Below are 19,624 nucleotides of genomic sequence, written 5' to 3'. Positions count from 1 at the left end.
TTAGGAGATATTTCTTGGACCTACAGGTAAGCCTTAATCTAGACGTAATATAGACTAACGTAGATTCCCCTTATTTGCTTGCAATATGCCCTACATTTTAAATGATTGTTTAGCATCATGTAGGAAAGCCTCTATTTTTAATTCAGACTTAGGTAGTCATAAAGAATTCAATGTGGGGAGTGCATACATACAAAAAAAAGGGAAGGGGAGAAAAATTAAACAAAAGTTTAACTGAAAGGAATTCTATGGTGACAGCATACACTTTTATTTTATAACAGCTGCATTATACTAGCAATACAAACAAAAGGTATTTTTGACAATCCAATATAAACTTACTTTAACCACTTGGGTACCGCGCTATTGCCGAATGACGGCATTAGCGCGGACCTAGATTTCCGGGACTACGTCTATTGACGTCGTCCCGGTTACGAGCGGCCTGCGCGCCCCCTGAGGGGCGCGCGCGGCGCGCTCTGTGATCGGCGAGTCTATGAGACTCGCCTGATCACCGATCCGTGCAAGGGGTCGATCCCGACCCCTTATCACGTGGTCAGCTGTCAGCCAATGACAGCTGATCATGTGATAGAACGGAGCCGGTAATCGGCTATTATTCCTCCTCGCGCTGACAGCGCGAGGAGAAAAAAAAAAAGCCGATCACCGGCGGCCGTGATCGGGACTGCCAGCAATGCAAGGCACCACATGCCACCTGCCAGTGCCCACCTGCCTCCCGCAGTGCCATCCTGAAGTATAAAGTAAAAGTAAGTGCCCCCCGTCTGTGCCCATAGTGCCCACAGTGCCACCCACAGTGCCACCCCACAGTGCCACCCACAGTGCCACCCAATCTGCCTCAAAGGTGCTGCACCCCAGTGCCGCCCATCAGTGCCCAGCAGTGCCCAGCAGTGCCGCCCATCAGTGCCCAGCAGTGCCGCCCATCAGTGCCCAGCAGTGCCACCTATCAGAGCCACCTATCAGTGCCACCTATCAGTGCCCATCAGTCCCATCTATCTGTGGTACCTATCAGTGCCCATCCGTGCCACCCATCCGTGCCACTTATCCGTGCCACCCATCCGTGCCATCTTATCTGTGCCCATCAGTGCCGCCTTATCTGTGCCCATCGGTGCCGCCTTATCTGTGCCTATTAGTGCCGCCTTAACTATGCCTATCAGTGCCCACCAGTGCAGCCTATCAGTGCCCACCAATGCAGCCTATCAGTGCCCACCAATGCAGCCCATCAGTGCCCACCAATGCAGCCTATCAGTGCCGCCTTATCAGCGCACTTCAATGAAGGAGAAAAATGACCCGTTTGCAAAATTTTATAACAAACTATTAAAACATGATTTTTTTTTTTTTGCATCTTTTTTTGTTTGTTTAGCAAAAAATAAAACTCCGAGCTGTAACTAAATACCACCAAAAGAAAGCTCTATTTGTGGGAAAAAAATGATAAAAATTTCATTTGGGTACAGTGTTGTATGCCCGCGCAATTGTCATTCAAAGTGCATCAGCGCTGAAAGCTGAAAATTGGTCTGGGACTGAGGGGGGTTTAAGTGCCCAGTAAGCAAGTGGTTAAACATCTCCTTTCATGTTGTGCTGCCTGTCTGCTGGTCATCTCTTTCCACAACTTCCTGGATTCCCTGCATGCTTTGCAGCTGCTCCTCTGCTGTTTACTTTTAATTTATAAGGACTACATGTCCCATGGTACCTTGCTGACTACAAGCAGTGATTCCTGTACTGACTCAGCCTTCTGAAACTCTTCCTCTCAGCACCTCTGTAGCCCAGAAGGCAGACTTTGTGATTCCTGTGACATAGTGAATGCGTGTCAAAGAATTCATTAATTTAATATGTGGGGATCTTCATAAAGTAAGTTTACCAACTTCAAAATTGTTCAGATTAATAGTAGAAGTAAATATAATTATATTAAGTTTTGACTATAGTTACATTTGAAGGATTTCTCCTGCACCAGCGCTGGAAAAAAGTTGGGATGTTCTGGGATTGCGATTGTTCTTGTTACAAACATACTTGCTGGGGACTTGACACCTTGTATTAATTTACTGTATGTAGGCCGCAGCTGCTGAGTCTGCTAGCCTGTTTGGTAACAGACAAATCAAGAAGTTCAGGGGTGCATGCCAGCAGCTGTTATAAGTTCTGATATATATACAGCGCAAAGAGCTGTAATAGTCTTTATGATGAGGAAAATAATAAATTGTGGGCTGTGTGTAAAGCACTTTAGGCTGCTGTCCACAGAGTATGGCCAGAAGGGAGGAGAAAGGGAAGCGCCCACCAAGTGCAGTATCAGAAAAAGGGTTAAAAACACTCACAGGATAGGAATAAGTAAATTGCATTGTTGAGACAAGCAACAATTCCTATCCTGTGAGTGTGTTTAACCCTTTGCATTAAATTCCTTTTTGTGATACTGCACTTGTTGGTGCTTCCCTTTCTCCTCCCTTCTGCTAGCCTGTTTGAACTAAGCTTTGGCAAATCCTAATTAACTGTATGAACTTTTTAGTATCAGTGTTAAAATCCTGGGCACCAGTGACGCGCAATCAAAGTATAAATTTACTCCTGACTGGTGACCATAACTCAATATATGGTTATCTTTTTTTTTTTTAACTCTAAGTTTATTATTAAAATATAAATACAGTGCTCACAAACAAAAACCCATAAGAGATGACAAAAACAAAGTCCATATAAAACTGTGAATGTGCTTCACAAATAAAAAAATGCAGGGAATGCTTCACATCTGGTGTGCAGACAATGCAGAGAAAATGTTGCAGGATCGTTAATCATCTCATCAGTGGACCTGCCATCCTGCAAAATCCTCTGGATATCGCTATAAGCCTATTTTGACTCCCAGACTGCAAAGATGGGTGTCATTTTGATTTGGTGAGTGGGGACACATGTGGGGGTGTCTGGGTACACCTGAAAAAAAATTCTGTAACATTTTCACTTATTATGGGTTTTTGTTTGTGAGCGCTGTATTTATATTTTATTACTATGTTCAGGTGTCTAGCACTTTGTGTATAGCAGCTTCATTCATTTTTTTTATCACCCAATTTTTTTCACACCATCAGCATGGGTTTATATATCAAGATTATATATTTTCCTAGTTCTTCTAAGTTTATTATGTCCATACAAAGGAATTTCACAATAACAGGCAAGCTACAATAAAACTCACTACATTACAATCTGATTATACAATCTCCCTTAGGTATACTAACAAGTATGTACCTAGTACAAGAGCATTCCTGATTGGATAGATCAGGTTAATACTTATATTATATAGATTTGGTAGATGTATGGTTAATTGTACAGAGATTGTGTAACATGTATGGCGATAGAGGCTTACAGTACACACAGTACACTGCACATCTTAACTACAAGGTAGCACAAAGAGCAACATCCCTAAGCCTAAGGTAAGCTCACAACATAATAAAAGTATACTAGTGGACTGTTCACAATCATGACATGTCTACCAGTGGGAGGTTGTCCGCCAGCTGGACCACCCTTTGAGGTTCCAGGGATGTGTGGGATTGAAAATACTCCTTCTCCAGCTACTATACTGTTGGGAAATTTTCAAAATCACATTCTAATATATGAACAATTCTCTAGCTTATATAAATTTTGAAGAACTTGCTACATAGTATGGCGAGCAGTAGGTCTGGTTTACTCCACTGTTTTACAGTTGCCCATTTAGCTGCTGCCATGACAAACTGGAAATATTTACAGTGGGATTGGGATAATCTAATTGGGGGAATATTGAACAGCACAGACCAAAGGGTTAACATTTTTTTTTCCCCCAGTCTTAAAGGAAGTTTTAAATTGCTTTGCAATATGTGGTTGCCATCAGTCTAAACCTGGGCAAATTGAGGCCCCAGGACCACATTCGGCCCTTTGCCAGTCCCTGTCCAGCCCTCAATGACTCCATTGTCAGCATTCCACTCGGACCCTGTTCATTTCCTCACTGAGGAAGCTGACAGGCTCAGAGAGGCATGCCGACAGATGTCCACGTGGAGAGATGCATTAACTAGAAGGAGAGAGCCTGAGGAGCTGATCAGCATAGCGGGGAGGCTTGGTTCTGGTGGGAGGAAATTTGACAAGTGGCTCCAAGTTAAAGCGGAGTTTCACCCATTTAAAAGTCAGCAGCTACAAAAAGTGTAGCTGCTGACTTTTAATAAACAGACATCCACCTCTCCCATGGTCATGTGATGTGGCCGTCCGAAGCCTCGCTCTTCTCCCCTGCCTCTCCACGGCACCGGAATTGTAAGCGTGGGCGCTCAGCCGTGACAGCTTGTGGTTTCACAGCCAGGGCGTGCACTGTGCATGCATGAGCTACGCTGCGCTGTCTTGAATGGCCCGGCAATCTTCTGGGAACTGTGACCTGTCCCAGAAGATTGCAGGGGGGTGGGGAGAGGTGAATTTCCGCTCTGCTCCACTGTGCCAGGAGAGGAAGTGGAAGCTGGGTACCTGCCCCCCCCCCCCCAAAAGAATGACATGCCAAATGTGGCATATCAGGGGTCACGAGTGCTTAAAGCGGAAGTTCCATTTTTGGGTGGAACTCTGCTTTAAAAATGGCACAGCCACAAAGCAGAGCTGTGGTCTGGCTGTTTTTTTACAGTTTGGATGAGTGGCAGTAAAACACCCCCCAGACCGCCTGTGTGAAAGAGACCTTCTTCATGAGCAGTTGTACTTATTCCTATATCCAGGTGTTTGTTCTACATTGTATATGTACATATATATATATATATATATATATATATTTATATACATATACACACACACACACACACATACTTACGGTTCTTCCCAGGTCCAAAATCAACATCGAGAAGAATTAAGTTTGGCCCTCCACAACAGGCCCTGTTTCTCATGTGGTCTCTTGGGAAATCAATTGCTCACCCTGGCACCAGACTATACCACTAAATGTTTATAAGCACCAACCTCTGGGCAGTTTCCAAAACAGTCAGGTGAGTAGGAAAGGAAGCTTTTATTCAGTCTGAAAAGGGTATAATACTATTGCCTTAAGAGCTTATAGGTGTCTTCCCTAATATGCACTTTTTGTGAAATACCTGAGCTTATACTGAAAATAAAATATTGCTGTATTTAAAAAATGCCTCCACTGATTAAATTAATGGTACTGCACGGTTTTACACCTTAGCACTTTGAGTATGCTTTCAGTAAGTTCTGTAAGAGTCCTTGCATGTGTTGCAATCTATTCATTTTTAGAATTTGTTTTGTAAGCAGCACGAGAGCATGTAACCTCCTTGGTCGGCCCATAGATAGCCCATGGCTACCTGTTGCAAGGCAGATAGCCAATTATTTTTTTTCCCTTGTTCAAGGACATGGTTTATTATAGTTTTGAAGACTTTAACCTCAAGTGTTTTGGGTTGACTAAAGGAGAACCAAAGGCAGTGTCCACACTTGGTTGGATTTTCTTTCATACCATGGTAGTGAAGTTCAAAGCAAGGAAAAAGGCAAGAGAGACAATTATGGTATTGACAGACTGTCTCTGGAAGTGTATATAAAAGAGTGTTAGCTGGGCTACAGATTTTTAGGAGAAAGTTAGGGAATTGGGGACTAGGATGCAGTGGATTTGGACTGCATTTCTAGTACTACAGAAAATAATAAAATGTTAAATTAAATTGGTAAGCAGCCCTCATGAACAAATCCAAGAATACCCCAAGAAAGAAGAAAAACAGGATGCATGTTACAGCTTTATATAGTAAGTTACATGTGACCGGATTGTATAGGAAGGCTCTAATTTAAGGAATGTATTAATCTGCCTGGTCACTGTTATACACTTTTTAACACAGCCATTTTTTAATTGTGATTGATGGATTGTATTGCATTTTAACCTTGAGTGAGCCATAGACAGAACACATTCTGGCTGGCTTCTGAGGAACTGTTCAAATGTGCTTTTTGGTTAACCCCGCTCAACATCCTTGACTGAAAACCTAAGGTGCCAGATGGAAGATTGTCAGCCAAACAGCTCCTGCATTCAATTAGATGCAGCCACTGTTCAGGTATTTTGATAGCTGGCATGGACAGCTGTCAAAATACAATAGTGAGCAATTTATTCATCTGGGCTGTGTACCGTGGATGGAGGCATCTGTTAGATGTTTGAACATTCAGCTTCCGGGATGAACACAAAAAAAATCAACCTTAGCACAAAATATATCTTTAGTTAGTTCTTAGTGAGTGCATTTGTGTGTATTGACATTTTACTGCTCTTTGTAATTTTTTTTTTTAATGTTTTTTATGGAGAATCTTTGTTATAGGTAAGAGCATCTCTTTCATATTTTCTATTACATTACCTGGGAATTATTGCAGAAATCTTTAAGTAAAAATTTGCAAAGCATTGCAAGTGTCAATGCAAAGTGACCATGCTCACACTACATATATCAAGCATGCTTCTCTTTTTTATGCTTTTTTATACTATTTTATGTATTTAATTTCTGTAAAGCTGTACAGTTTTATGAAGCAATTTTTCTGAAATATATATATAATAAGACCACAGACTGTCCATATTTTTTTAATGCAAATTTTTAAGCCTGTGTGTGTACCTAGATTTATTACAAAAATGCTCTTAAAATATTCCATGTGTTTGCTATGTCAATAACACTCATATGATTTGTGATGCATAAAAGAGTAGATAGGAGCAAGGTATTACACTTTTATCTATGCTGACGTATTCTCAATTCTAAGAAATACAAGAAAAAGTGTTACTTTATAAGCCTCATTATCCCACTACTATCACTGGATGATAAATTGGAAATGATCATTGACATTTGTTTACATAAAAAGCTGCGTTTTATAATAGATTCGGTGAAAATGAACTGCCAGTTACAGTGTGTACACCTCTTCCTTCTCTTTATTCTAGAACGTGTTTTTTCAAGAGTGGGAATTCTTAAATGCTTCCTTAAGGACTTGCTGAGTGTTGCATGGCTACTTTCTGTCCCTCAATATCAAGGAGCTGCTATTAGGATCTGCAATGAAGTAGAAGCGATGTGAATTTAGTCACTGGTGTTGTATGTTTGGCATGAGGATAGAAAGTCAATTATTTGCTTTCACCGTGGACATTTTCTGATGTGCTGCCCTGCACAGTAAAAGCTTTAACAGGCCGAGCTTTTAATATTTTAGCAAATTGCCCAATCGGGTTTGGTTTTACGCAACTGACGGCCTTTAAAGATTTAACAGAGTGTCGCTTTAGAGTGGGATGTCTACTCCCCCCCCCACTTCACCCGTCACATAGAATACAAGACTTTAATTCTAGACAACAGTGAGCGGCTTCTGATGACAATCACATTTGCGCTGGGAAAAAAAAAAAAACAATATCTTGTTCTCCATGGTTATGAAAGGGATCAGACATGATGAATATATATTAACCCTTCACTCTCACAGTAAACCAGAAACCACTTAAAATGACGATATTTAGTAGAAAACTGAATGGGACTAATTTAGACAATTTACCTTGATCGGTATATGCAATTCACATCCCAAAATCTGGAGTCAGAAATAATTTACATTGGAAAACATTCCTGCTAAAAGGCATATTTAGAATACTGGCATCTTACACTGTCAGGACGTTTAACACAGACTAGTACCTAAACCGGCACTAGACCTAAAGGTACTCAACAAAATCGTTACAAGTGCCTGAACCACTTCTGGTATGACCAAGTTACATAGTTAGTCAGGTTGAAAAAAGACACAAGTCCATCCAGTTCAACCATAAAAAAATAAATAATATACAATCCCATATACCCAATTCTATGCCCACAGTTGATCCAGAGGTAGGCAAAAAACCCCAGCAAAGAATGATCCAATTTGCTACTGCAGGGGAAAAAATTCCTTCCTGACCCCCCGGGAGGCAATCGGATTTTCCCCGGATCAACTTTACCTATAAATGTTAGTACCCAGTTATATTGTTATTATGTACACTTAGGAAATAATCCAGGCCTTTCTTAAAGCAATCTACTGAGCTGGGTGAAGTGGTATAACCAGCTTGTGATTGATAGTATGCATTACTGCATGCTACATTTCATCACTGTATAACATTTTTTACAAGAAAATATCTTAAAAATATATCATTGCTGGAGACAGGTGGGTGTGAGATGGATAACTCCATATGCAAAACTGAAATTTTACTTCTCAGGACAAAACATTTCAAATAACCAAACAAGACACCAACCAGATATCTGAACACCAACAGATATGGCCTTGCCTGTTTGCTTACAGACATTGCGGTGCTAATAGAGGCTGCGAGTCAGAGTTGACACAAATATAGAATTGCTCCTGAGCACGGCTTTTTTTTCTGTATCCAACTTAAGTTTAAAGCGTTTGTAAAAAGAAAAAAAAATAATAATATATATATATTTTTTTTAAATAACAAACATGTCATACTTACCTGCTCTGTGGTTTTGCACAGAACCGCACCGATCCTCCTTTTCTCAGATCCCCGCCAGTGCTCTGGGCTGCTCCCCATTGCTGAGTACCCCCATAATAAGCCACTTGCTATGGGGGGCACTAATGCATGCTTGCTCCCGAGCTGGCTCATAATACAGAGTGCGGATCAGCCCCCTCCCACCTCACTGGCTGTGATTGACAGCAGCAGTAGCCAATGGCCACTGCTGCTGCATCTCAGCCTATGAGGAGTGAGAGATCCATGAAAGCCTCAGCTCTCATGCACAACGCTGGACCAAGAAGGGGCTCAAATGAGTATTAGGGGGGCTGTGGGGGAAACAGCACACAGAAGGTTTTTTACCTTTATGCATAGAATACAGACGCGATAGAGGAAAAGCCGATACACAACTTTTCCTGTTTACACTGTGATGGGACACAGCTGATCATGTGGTAAAGAGCCTATGTCAAAGGCTCTTTACCTAGATCGAAGTTGCGGTGTGTCAGACTGACACCCGCCAACACCGATCAGCACGCTGCGGGTGCATGCTGGCTTGTTATCCTGCTGGATATCATATGACACCCAGTCATCCACCCAGTGGAAGTGGTTAAAATGGTTCTAAACCTCTGTTATGAAATATGAACAAAGCATATCACTCTATAGTGTGTACTTGTCTAAATCCAGAGCACTAACTGTCTTTTCTGTCTGCTGCCTCATTCCTAAGCTATCTGTATGAGTTACATCTGACAGGTTTTCCTGACACCAAGAGGTAAAAAGGTGACAGGCAAGGGAACTCCAGCACACAGCCTGTGATCGACAGCTTCAGCCCTGTTCCTGTGTGAAGGGGATGTGTCCCTTCCCTTCAATCAGCACACCTCTCTGAGCTCTGTGGTGTAATTTCAGCTCCTTGCCCCTTGCTTTCTGACTCAGCTCAGACAAGCTGTATAAAATCTGGACTTTGAACAGTTGAAGAGAGAAGATTGCAGAAAGACAGATACAATCTCTTCACTGGGTATGCAAGGTTTTTATGTGAATATACACACTTTGGGATTTATTAAACAATGCATAGCCAGTCATTCAATGACTCTGTGCATACAGTTCTTTATTTTGGATAATAAAAAAAAAGTTTTGTTGTTTAAGCTATTTGCTTCTTCTGAATGAGTAGTCTTATTCTTTGCAATAGTGAAATACCACATTATGGCTTCTGGATGGAGCTGTGAAACATAGGAAATACATGTGTCTTTGTAACAAGAGATACAATGTAACAATTCTAAAGAACGCTAGACGGAATTAGCAAATAGTTGTAACCAACAGAATTGTATCTCCTGTTATAAGCAACATTTGTTCAGAAGAGACAATATAAATGCACTCAATATTTGGTCGGGGCTTTTTTTGCATGAATTACTGCATCAATGCGGTGTGGCATGGAGTTGATCAGCCACCGCAACTGCTAAGGTGTTATGGAAGCTTTGATAGTGGCCTTCAGCTCATCTGCATTGTTGGGTCTGATGTCTTCCTCTTGAAAGTAACCTACAGATTCTCTATGGGCTTTAGGTCAGACGAGTTTGCTGACCAATCAAGCACAGTCATACCATTATCATTAAATCAGGCATTGGTACTTTTGGCAGTGTGGGCAGATGCCAGGTCCTGCTGGAAAATGTAATCAACATCTCCAAAAAGCTGATCAGCAGAGGGAAGCATGCAGTGCTCTAGAATTTCCCGATAGACGGCTGCGTTGGCTTTGGACTTGATGAAACACAGTGAACCAACACAAGCAGATGACATGGCTCCCCAAATCATCACTGACTGTGCAAATGTCACACTGGACCTCATGCAGCCTGGATTCTGTGCCTCTCCACTCTTCCTCCAGACTCTGGGACCTCGATTTCCAAATTAAATGCAATATTGACTTTCATCTGAAAAGAGTACTTTGGACCACTGAGCAATAGTCCAGTCCTTTTTCTCCTTAGTCCAGGTAAAATTCTGATTTTGTCTCTGATCAAGTGTGGCTTGACACAAGGAATGCGACAATTGTAGCCCATGTCCTGGATACTGATCTCTGTGTGTGGTGACTCTTGAGGCACTGACACCAGCCGTAGTCCATTCCTTGTGAATCTCCCCTAAATTCTTGAATGGCCTTTGCTTCACAATCCTCTTAAGGCTGTGGATATCCCTGTTGCTTGTGCACCTTTTTCTACCACACTTTTCCTTCCACTCAACTTTCCATTAATATGCTTGGATACAGCACTCCATGAACAGCCAGCTTCTTTAGCAATCACCTTTTGTGACTTACCCTCTTTGTGGAGGGTGTCAACGACTGTCTTCTGCACAACCGTCAAGTCAGAAGTCTTCCCCATGATTGTATATCCTACTGAACAAGACTGAGAGACCATTTAAAGGCTCAGGAAACCTTTACAGGTGTTTTGAGTTAATTAGTTGATTAGAATGTGACACTATGAATCTACAAAATTGAACTTTTTCATCAAAAATTAATACAAAGAACATCTTGAAATATATCACTCTGTGTGTGTAATGAATCTATAGGAGTTTAACTTTTTGAATGGAATTACTGTAATAAATTTACTTTTTGATGATATTCAAATTTTTTGAGATGCGCCTGTATATTCAGATTTACTGGATTTTTTTTTTTTATAAACAGGCTGCTTTCCGTAACATTTCAGTAACAATCAGTTTATATTTCATCAGGGACACAATTCTATATTAGGCATCATCTTACAGTATAGCTAAGTAAATAGCTGGGACTTTTTCCTTTGTTAATTCTGAAGCTCATTTCCTATATATATCACTTTCTACATACTATAAATGGGTTTGGCACAATTTAGCTATATTTATATAGCATGGAGACATGATGCTAAAGAACATGAGGAACAGATCTATCACTGTAACTTCTTAATGTTTCAAATGTAAAATGATTACACCATTGGGCACACAAAAAACTTGATAAAAGAAAGTTTTGTCTAACATGGCAGACGTTAAAATGATTTTAAAGGTTTCATATTTTGATTCTTTCTTTTTTCTAAAATAATAAACATGTTATACTTACCTGCTTTGTGCAATGGTTTTGCACAGCGCAGCCCCAATTCTTTTCTGGGGTCCCCCACTGGCGCTACTGACTTCCCCTCTTCTCTTGACCCCAATACCCCCCCCCCACACACACACACTACTCACAGAAATTGATTGACAATTGCTGTCAAGCCTTCTGAGAGAAGAGGGGAGAGAACAGCAGCACTGTTGCAGATGGGCATAGCACTGGATTGAGATTGGGCTCAGGTAAGAATTTCAAGGGGGGGGGGGGGAGCCAACATGGAAATGTGTTTTACCTTAATGCAGAGAATGCATTAAGGTTAAAAAAAAAATAAAAACCTTTTGCCTTTACAACCACTTTAAATGGATGGAATTACTGATCTTTCCAAAGATGATTAAAGCTGGCATGAACTGCTTGAAACACAACCCCACAGTGTTAACTAAATTAAGATAAAACCTAAAATACTACTTTAAACTCAGAGAGCAAAGCAAAGAGGGAGAAGTGCCAGAAGGCAACCCAAAAAAGCCTGCCTGAAGGACATAGAGCCTGCAGCTAAACCACAAATCTTACTTGGAGAGGAGATGCACATAGGGACCTGCATAATAGAGAAGAGATCTGTGAAATATCAAAACACATCCTGTCTCTGACACTGCAGCCCCGTAGTTCATATCTTCTATGAAGTAAACGCATATAAAATAAAAAAGTGTAGCCCTAGCTTTGCTTGTTAGTGTCAACTCTTCTTGCAGATCAGTAGAGGAACTATGATGGTGTGGTGGAGAAAAGGTAAGTATATACTAAAGATATTTACAGTGTAAAAGAATTGAATTTACTAAGCTCACACACTGTCTCACTTATTAAGTTTAAAAAGCTAAAGTTGGTAAGCATGAAAAAATGCAAACACTTCATACTCAAGGCTCGATACTAATTTGTAACTTTACCAAGTATAGAGTAATGTGCATGATTCTCCACAACCTATGCCACGTACACACGGTCGAAATTTCGGCCAGCAAAAGACTGATGAGAGCTTTTCGTTGGAAAATGCGACCGTGTGTATGCTCCATCGGAATTTTGCTGAATTTCTGCCAGCAAAAGATTGAGCGTAGGTTCTCAATTTTTCAGACGGAAAACGTTTCCGATCGTGTGTATGCAATTCCGACACGTAAAAACTCATGCATGCTCATATTCAACTATGAGATGGAAGCTATTGGCTACTGGCTATTGAACTTCCTTTTTCTAGTCCCGTTGTACATCGCCGCGTTCTTAATGGTCGGAATTTGGTGTGACCATGTGCTTAAGCAAAATCCCATCGGAATTCCATTGGGAAAACCATCAGAGTTTTTTCCGAACAAAATTCCGATCATGTGTGCGGGGCATAAGACAGCAATAATCAGTAGCATTTTTTGCCTTACCTCTAAAATATTTTTCTTGGGAGTACACTATAGGACACAGGGTAGTATCCTGAAACCCTGAATTCATTGGCTATTCCTCCACGGGTGCAATGTGTGCTGGGTGCAATGTGTGCTGGGTACATGGGCCCCAAGGATGGTGCAACTGCAGCTGTGCTTGTCACTCAAGATCCATCCTGCATTTGTTCATTGCAGAAAAAGGAGTAAGTCCTGATATAACGCTGGGAGCAGGTCAAAACAATGCTGGGGCCCAGTAAGGTTATCATTGTCCCCGTTTCTTGGGGCAGGAGGATTTTACTTGGTGGCCAAACAAACTTCACCCACCAGACCCAGAAAGAGGAGGAAGAGAGCTGATACTGCAGACAAAGCATAACACGGTGAGTCTAGGGGAAAGGGAGAATAGCGGTAAGTTGTGCAGGGGACTCATGTTTATCTATACTATGAGACAAAGGGTGATTTACTTCTGACCTCTGTACTCAGCTACATTTACTACTGATCTCTGAACTCTGCATCAGTTACTACTGACTTCTGAATTATTTAATACTAACCACCGAGTGGATGACCCCATGTCTAATGCTGGGCCCTAGCCCCTCCAATGTATCTCAGTAGATACTGTGCTGTTCATTCTCTATTTAACACTGTCTTTTACCCTACTGTACAAGCTGTCTCAAACTCTACTTAACCACACCCTTTTAAGCCATTTCCAGTATTTATTGCAGTAAATACCATTACCACTTTTTGCCATGGTGCACTGTGCTCAATGCATTTTCTTTATCTCATGTAAGGAAGCCCAATTTATGATCTTGCACACAGGCCCACTGCTTTCAGAAAGTGTCCCTAATTGGGTTATACTGACACCTTCAGGACAACTCAGTATATTAGCTAGCTGTGACAAAAGTGTATCATAAGAACAGAGGGGAGAAACCTGTCTCGTAATGTATGCTAAGGATTTTACAGGTAGGCAGGGCCGCTGATAGAAATCATGGGGCCCCGTACAGCCTACCTGACGGGGCCCCCCTCAGCTCCTCCCTGGCCCTGCCCCTGGTCCCTCCTTCAGCCCCACCCCTGGCCCCACCCATTGCCCCTCCCCAGACCCCGCCTTGAAACAAAGTGTAGGTTTGTCTACAAGTGATATTTGTTTTTCTCCAGTCAGTTATAGGTTTGATTATCCAAAAGAAATACTGTTTTCAGATGAGAACAGACCTCTTTAATATCTATATGTAATACAAACCATTAATGAATAAATAAAATGGTATTTTTGGTATTATTGCAGAGTATTGTCAGGATAAGTATTGCAGAGTATTGTCAGTGTAAGTATTGCAGAGTATTGTCAGGGTATTTATTGCAGAGTATTGTCAGGGTATGTATTGCAGAGTATTGTCAGGGTATGTATTGCAGAGTATTGTCAGGGTAAGTATTGCAGAGTATTGTCAGGGTATTTATTGCAGAGTATTGTCAGGGTATTTATTGCAGAGTATCGTCAGGGTATTTATTGCAGAGTATCGTCAGGGTAAGTATTGCAGAGTATTGTCAGGGTATTTATTGCAGAGTATTGTCAGGGTATTTATTGCAGAGTATCGTCAGGGTATTTATTGCAGAGTATCGTCAGGGTAAGTATTGTAGAGTATTGTCAGGGTATTTATTGCAGAGTATTGTCAGGGTATTTATTGCAGAGTATTGTCAGGGTATTTATTGCAGAGTAGTAGTAGATGTTGAACTTCAAGCCCCCCCCCCAAGCAATCATACACCTCACCTGTGTAATTGTTAGCTGCCTTGGCCCCAGCAGAGATCACTTCCTCCCTATTCTTGAGTGTCCACAGACCACAATATCTCGATTGCCTGGCCCCTGCTCTCTCTGCTCACCTCTCACTCTGCTACTTCTTCTCACGCGGAGAGAGAGAGGAATATCACTCCGCAACACCATAATAGGATGTGCTGGCCGGTACTTGTGCGATGTGCCAGCATGAGGAGCGGGCACAGAGAACGTATTCTTCCACGCCCGAAATACAGAAAATAGTCCCTCCTCTGCAGCCGCGTATTTAAACGATTAAAAACACAAATTCTAATTCTGGATAGAGTATGGGATGATCGGTGGCTGGAGAATAATTTTTTTTTTTTTACATGAAAATTTACTTTGCTGTTCAGGTTGCCAGGGCCCCCCTGCTGGTCAGGCCCGGTACAGCAGGGCCAGTTGTACTGGCCTATCAGCAGCCCTGCAGGTAGGACAACAGCAAACAACAAGTGAATCAAAGGCTATCAATGGTTGCACAAGGGTGTCTTCAGTACCATCTGAAGACCCTTTAGACCAATGCCAGCATCAGCTGGGGCCTGAACATCCACCTGGTAAAACTATAGCCCCATACACACTGTCAGTTTTTCTGCTGAGTTTTTCCTTCAGATTTACCAAAACCATATGATATGAGGTCAAACCTTAGGAATTTCAATTTGTATGCAATCAGGCAGGCCCTTGTACTACATGGTTTTGGTAAATCTGAAGGAAAAAGTCAGCAGAAAATCTGATAGTGTGTATGGGGCTTTAATGAACATGTGAACAGAAGACCAGGTAGCAGCCTTGCAAAGAAACAGATGCTTGATACTGAAAAGCCCATGAATCACTGAGTTAGTGGAGTGTGTTTTATTCTGGAAAGAGAGAGCCTTGCTCTCCAGGTCATAAGCTTGAATGATTAACTTATTCACCTAGTGATAGTGAAACAATAAGGTGGAACCTTCAGAAATCAAAAACAGAGTGTCAGACTAACAAAAGCGTATACCACAATGGAGAGATATCTTTTAGGATTTTTCTGGAGCAGGACAGGGAGAGGGTAGGACAATGTTCTGGTGAAGGTAAAATAAAGACAGCACCTTGGAAATAAAATAGGTCCCAGGCTCTAAAACAAATTTGTCCTGGCGTAACATATAAAAAGGGTTCTTTACAGGTTAAGACTGTCTAGTCAACCATGTGAGTAAGGATAGACCGTTTGATATCCCTAATAGGTTTAAAGGGCTGTCTTTGAAGGCTGACGGAACTAGGTTGGGGGTCCCACAAAGTCAAAGGGGATTGCTTTTAAGAGCATAGAATAACTAAATCAGAGAGGACCTATTCCTTCAGGTCATGGTCTCAACATCCAGGCGGTTAAAGTCAGTGACCAACAAGCAGGGTGGGAATGATATGAAAGGACCCAGGAATAATCCATGGGTAACCAGTAAAAAAAAAAAACTCACTTTGGCTAGCTCGTTGCAAAGAGAATTACTGAAACGATCTCCATTTTGGTCCTGCAGAGTAACTAGAGCATCCACTGTAAAGGCAAGAGTTACCCTGGACCTGGAGATAAACCTGTCGAGTTTGTTTTTGAGCCTGGATGCCAGGAGGTGCCCCCATCTTTGACAGAGGTCTAAAAGCACCTCGGAGTGAAGAGACAACTCTCAGATGACCTTGCAGTGGATAAGTCCAGCATTACCTAGTCATTCTGAGCTCCAGAATATTGATTGGGAGAGTTTCCTCAACTGACCAAGTTCCTTGCTCAAAGACTGAGACTGCCTGTCTCACATTACTTATATGTTAAACAGTCCCACGGGTAGCCTCCGCACTCTGTGTCTGAGGTAAATGTTCAGGTGCTCACCCCCAAAAAAAAAATCCATACAAATCCAAAACTGTTATGGAGGGTTTTCCAGAGGAGATGGGTCAAAACAACAGTTGAACTACAACTTGATGAAATAATTTTCTTAATACGGCTAATCAATAAAACTCCTCCAGTAACAGAGGCAATGAGTAGCGAATACTGGAGAATCCCTATTGTGTACCTCTGACAACACCCCACAAAGTCAAATCTTTTTTCCAGTTTGAAAGCTCTCCTGATGTACAAAGAATTACCATCTATTACTATAATATCCACCTGGTTCACTCCTGGCAAACCTAGCCGTTACAGTTGTCCAGATTTTAAACACAAACACAGACTTTCATGTATCAGAATATAAGAAAATGTAATATACTAGCTTTGCTGTCCCTGCAGTCTGTACTATATAGGCAAAACCATCACCTTTTTTAGGGATAAGTTCAACAACCACAGATCTGCCAGGTAATTGCTTCCCAGACTTCTTACCAATTGGTTGGAACAGAATCATTCAATACCAGCCATAAAGTACATGCTGATTGACCATGTCCTGGGGAGGTGACAGCCATCTCCTGCTGTTACAAAGGGAAAGCTGATAGATCCATAATTTACAAACCTTTGACCCTAAAGGGCTTAATGAACAGCTAAGCTTCAGTTGCTTTCTATGATCCTTTAGTACTTCTTTGTGACTACATATTGGTGCTTTTGGCACCCTGATGCATGGATAAATTATGAGAACAGTTAGTGGTATATATGCTCCCTGACTGAATGTATATCCAGTCGATAGCTTTCTTTATACTTATGCCTTCTGATCCTGATCTGTTTGGCAAACTCTTTGACATATACAGTATGTATTAATGGCCATATTTTGCCCTTGTTTGCCATTAATGTGCTATGTAAGACCAGGGGTGGACTGACCATTCAGGCACTCGGGCACTGCCAGAGGGCCCTATGCCACTAAGGGGCCCCATGAGGGTTGTCAGCCTCGATAAAACCAGGGACGTATATAAAATCTGTGTGTTTTAAAAAAAAAAAAATCTATCTATTACCTGGGGGCCCCATAATCTCCTATTGCCCGGGAGACCCATAATCTCCTATTGCCCGGGAGACCCATAATCTCCTATTGCCCAGGAGCCCCATAATCTCCTATTTCCCGGGGGCCTAATGAGTTGTCAGTCTGCCCTTTTTTAAGACCAACTCTTCTGAGTGCCAAGACCCTTTTTCTTTAATGGAAGCCTTGCTAGGTTTCCATACCCACTCCCTTTGTTTGGGATGGCATGTTCTTTTTCCATTGGTGTTAGTCTTAGGGTTCTTACATAAATAGTTGCAGAGGAGGAATGATTGTATCTGAGTCCTCATGCATCTTCTATCTAGTTGTAGAGTATCGATTTACATTATGTACTTTAGTATGTATTCCCATCTTTGTGCACTGTTGGTGTTCTCTGTGGATATATTGTCTTTTGTCCTGTGTGGGTGCTATTCACACTTGTAGCCTTATGAGTTTATGTGAAATCTCCATTAATACCTGTACAATATTGTAATTAGAAATATATTTCTATTAGATTTAAATATATATTTAAAGTATTGAGTGTTTGTGTTGGTGTTACTGTAATTGGTTCAACTTCAAAGCTTGGCCTTTTGTTTTCCCTGATAACATCTCACCTGGGAAGTAAACAACAGCTTTCGTTGACTCATCCAATCAGGCTGTTCCCAATATACATTGACTAGGTAAAGTGACCAATTAGGGAGAATATATCAGCCACACTACAGAAAGTAGGGGGGGGGATATAATGCTTTGTGAGCAAGCCAAGTCACTCTGGTGTGGGAGCACACGGCAGTCACCATGGGCTGACCTGAAGTTAACAGGTAATCTAACTCTGAACTTGCACCTTATATTGTATTGTAAATATGATTCTGTGAGTAATTTGTAAATATCATGTAAGCCAGGGGACCTACACTGTATATTGTGATGTAAATACTGTCTGGTGTGTAATTTGTATATATTATGTAACCCTATAAATAAATGTGTATTGCTGATTGAACTATCTCTTTTGTACAAGATCTCTCAGATCTAGATATGTATATGTCCATACTACTACAATGATTGAGGGGTATGCACATAATCATAAATACTAGTCAACAAATGGCGACCATGAAGGGACAGGAAAAATTGGTGGTCTCTTTCAGCAATATCTCAAGGGGTTGAAATATCTACAAAAGGCACACTATGAAAGGGTTTTTCATCTGAATGCTAAAAAGTAACATTGGGTGCTCTATGTGCTCAATATAGAAATAGGCTATAAAAAATAGCTGTGTTGTATCGTGTGTGTACTAAGGAACACATCACTTATGTTAAAAGCTAAATATAATATAGAATTTGTACATGAAGAGTCCAGATACATTAGAAGGAGATGAAAACAGCTGTTGCCCAATGTTTCTATGCATGAAGATTCAGTCGATTAAAAAAAAAAAAAAAGTTTGAAAGATGGTTTCTGCAGTGAATGAAGTGCATGTAACAGGAATTGAGAGTACAGCACAAAAGATGGATAGGGAGGACAGACAGTCTTTAGAAAATGTGCTACTTGTAGCTAACAATATTGGCAAACTATTGCCAGGAGTGCACATAACATTTCATGCAGATAATGTCTTGCAACGATGTAAATTGCTGGGAGTTGCCAACTCCAGAGATCAGGTTAAAGTTTTACTATTAACAGTTAACTTAGACACATGGTCTTCCTTACCAGACCATGTTAAAGAAGGAAGAGCAGATTACAATGAAACTGTAGATGAACTGCTAAAAATATTATATCCCTTTGACCTAGGCTTAATAGCAGCGTTTAGAACAAAACAGGCCTAACTAAATTCTAAAAAAAAAAAAAAAATGTTTTGGGGGCGGTCTGTGTCAATAAACAGAGGTCCTACTCTCTCTAATACAACTTTTTGTGGCCTGCTTGACTTGCAAATTGTTTTGCACTGAGAGTCAATTAATATGTTAATCACCACCGAGAGAGGGTGTTGCGCAATGTTTGAAAGCAGATTCAATCATTTAGTTTAACACAATTACAGATTCAAGGCTCTTTAACAAATTAAAGGTTAAGGCAGCATTCAATCTGAATATTTTTTTTTTTTTCTTTATTGTTTTTTTTTTCTCCTTCAACTTTTTCTCTTAAAG

At 41.1% G+C, this 19,624-nt stretch overlaps 1 protein-coding gene across 28 annotated transcripts in view; it reads right to left on the bottom strand.

Annotated features, from left to right (window-relative positions):
- Positions 1-19,624, bottom strand: part of KCNMA1 (potassium calcium-activated channel subfamily M alpha 1) — a 908,686-nt gene that overhangs the window by 111,685 nt on the left and 777,377 nt on the right. The window lies entirely within an intron of this gene.

This window comes from Lithobates pipiens, unplaced genomic scaffold (genome assembly GCF_037356315.1).
Source record: "Lithobates pipiens isolate NorthernLeopardFrog02 unplaced genomic scaffold, aLitPip1_a1.2 Scaffold_25, whole genome shotgun sequence".
In the NCBI taxonomy this organism is placed as follows: Eukaryota; Metazoa; Chordata; class Amphibia; order Anura; family Ranidae; genus Lithobates; species Lithobates pipiens.
The sequence above is the reverse complement of the archived record's forward strand: the minus strand, read 5'-3'. Positions and strand labels throughout refer to the sequence as shown.